The sequence below is a fragment of the Macaca mulatta genome, chromosome 10, assembly GCF_049350105.2.
Source record: "Macaca mulatta isolate MMU2019108-1 chromosome 10, T2T-MMU8v2.0, whole genome shotgun sequence".
In the NCBI taxonomy this organism is placed as follows: domain Eukaryota; kingdom Metazoa; phylum Chordata; class Mammalia; order Primates; family Cercopithecidae; genus Macaca; species Macaca mulatta.
In genome coordinates this window covers 79040891-79043800 of record NC_133415.1, presented here as the reverse complement: position 1 = coordinate 79043800, position 2910 = coordinate 79040891, and the positions used below count along the sequence as shown (strand labels likewise).

General features: G+C 46.8%; 1 pseudogene; it reads right to left on the bottom strand.

Annotated features, from left to right (window-relative positions):
• Positions 1–993: 993 nt before the first annotated feature.
• Positions 994–2668, bottom strand: LOC114670317 (small ribosomal subunit protein eS21 pseudogene; annotated as a pseudogene).
• Between the last annotated feature and the right edge of the window lie 242 nt (positions 2669–2910).

Genomic DNA, 2910 nt, shown 5'->3' with positions numbered 1-2910 from the left:
GCCGGGCACGGTGGCTCAAGCCTGTAATCTCAGCACTTTGGGAGGCCGAGACGGGTGGATCATGAGGTCAGGAGATCGAGACCATCCTGGCTAACACGGTGAAACCCCGTCTCTACTAAGAAATACAAAAAACTAGCCGGGCGAGGTGGCGGGCGCCTGTAGTCCCAGCTACTTGGGAGGCTGAGGCCGGAGAATGGCGTGAACCCGGGAGGCGGAGCTTGCAGTGAGCTGAGATCCGGCCACTGCACTCCAGCCTGGGCTACAGAGTGAGACTCCGTCTCAAAAAAATAAAAATAAAAATAAAAATAAAAAAAATAAAGAAACCGGGCTTTTTTCAATAAGGGAATCATTTGAACCTGACCCTCATGGACACATTTAGCCTTTGAGGGGGAAATAAGGAAAAAGAACAAAACTCCATCAGTAGTTATGTAAAATAGAAAAGAGGTTGAATGGGAGCAGCAGGTAAAATGAAAAGAAAAAAGAAACGAAGTTCAAACAGGAAGTGGACAACAGCAAATTTGTTTTGTTTTGTTTTGTTTTTGAAGAAAAGGGGCAAACTAATCTAACCTGCTGGAATTTGGGATGCTGTCACCCTCTAGGGGCATAGTGACTAAGCAGAGACACAAGGGTCTTCTGAAGAGCTGGCCATGTGTGATGTCTTGATATGGGTGCTAGGCACACAGGCATATTCAATTTGTGAGATTTCATTAACCTGCACACTTAAGTTTTTCTGTATGTATACTACAAAAGTTTTTTTTTTTTTTTTTTGAGATGGAGTTTCCCTCTTGTTGCCCAGGCTAGAGTGCAAAGGCACAGTCTTGGCTCACTGCAACCTCCACCTCCCAGGTTCAAGCGTTTCTCCTGCCTCAGCCTCCCTAGTAGCTGGGATTACAGGCGCCCACACATGGACGGGTTTTCTCCATGTTGGCCAGGCTGGTCTCAAACTCCTTACCTCAGGTGATCCGCCCATCTCGGCCTCCCAAAGTGCTGGGATTATAGATGTGAGTCATTGCGGCTGGGCTTGTTCCCCGTTTCAAACAGCTTGGTCTCTCTCTGAGGTGGGGCCTGGGGCACAAGAACAGGCTCAGGGACTTGAATGGGTCACAGGTGTTGTCTCCAGGAATGTGTGCTTTAGAAAAGAGGGATGTGTCTGGACTGCAGGATGTGAAGGTTTAAATTTGAATATTTCTTTGATCCTAGAATAAATGGGTTATACAACTCATGCAGCCTTGGAGAGAAAAGGCACAGGGTCCCTGCCCTGCCTTTGCCTTGCTCAGTGACCTTGGGGAAATCATATAACCAAACTACACATAGGTTTCCTAGTATGTAAACTTGAGACAATTTCGTCTACCCTATATACTGCCTAGGTTGGTATGAGGATTAAATGAGGTAATTGATGTGAATGTGCTTCCTGCAGATTTTTTTTTATAGCCCTTTACAAACACCATATAAGAAGCCTAATCTAGCTGTATAACTGAGCCCACAATTGGTTTTTGAGCCATAATATCAAACATTCAGTCTTTCCCTAGGTGATATTTTTCCATTCTGTTTTTGATAAGGTCTCTAGTTTGCAAGGTCACTTGGAATTTAGGTCCTTTGTGCCCAGATGGTTGGCTGCACCACTCACTCACCTCCTATAAGTTAGTACAGCCACTCTTCATTGGTCATGTGCTACCTGGCAGGCACTGAGCTAGAACCACTGACAAAATGATGGATAAGAAACTTACTGGGCAGGGCGCGGTGGCTCACACCTGTAATCCCAGCACTTTGGAAAGCTGAGGCGGGTGGATCACCTGAGGTCGTGAGTTTGAGACCAGTCTGATCAACATGGAGAAACCCTGTCTCTACTAAAAATACAAAATTAGCCGGGCGTGGTGGCACATGCCTGTAATCCCAGTTACTCGGGAGGCTGAGGCAGGAGAATCGCTTGAACTCAGGAGATGGAGGTTGCAGTGAGCCAAGATTGCACCATTGTACTACAGCCTGGGCAACAAAAGGGAAAATCTGTCACAAAAGAAACAAACAAATGAACACAAAGAAACTTATTGGCCAGGCACAGTGGCTCACGCCTGTAATATCAGCACTTTGGGAGGCTTGAGGCAGGCAGATCACTTGAGGTCAGGAGTTCGAGACCAGCCTGGTCAACATGGTAAAACCCTGTTTCTACTAAAAATACAAAAATTAGCCGGACATAGTGGTGGGCGCCTGTAGTCCCAGCTACTTGGGAGGCTGAGGCAGGAGAATTGCTTCAACCTAGGAGGTGGTTGTTGTAGTGAGCCGAGATCACGCCACTGCACTCCAGCCTGGGCGACAGAGCAAGAATCCATCTCAAAAAAAAAAACCACAGACTTACTAGGTCTGCCCCCAGTGAGCCTGCATGCTGGTAGGTATGGGAAGACCGAAGAAGGACTGGGCGAGGTGTCTCGAAAAAGTTATTTGAGACAATGTCATCAGCATTGGACAGTCAGAGAATAGATCATCTCACTTGCCCATCCTTCAAATGGCCCCACCGAGAGCATAGGTTTTAAACTGGCCATTAAACCTGCTCATGACCTTATCAACCTCAGCCACATTTATCTGGATGGAGGCTTAGTCTTTGATGCTGATGATGCAGTTGCTGGTGGAGCATTTCATACACGTCCACAAACTCACTAGCATTATTCTGCATGTTGAGGCCACAGCTGTTGCCACCACAACGCATATGAGCAGAGAAAGCACATAATTATTTTTTGTTTATTTCTTGGCTGCCATCTCATGTCTTAGAACACAAGTCCACCGAGTACCAGGAGCCCCACCAGGTGTTGCTTATGCAGTGAGTTATCTTCTGTCTTCCCATACCTACCAGCATCTGGGCTCTTATATGCTTCCTCTCAGCCTCCCAAAATGTTGGGATTACAGGCGTGAGCCACT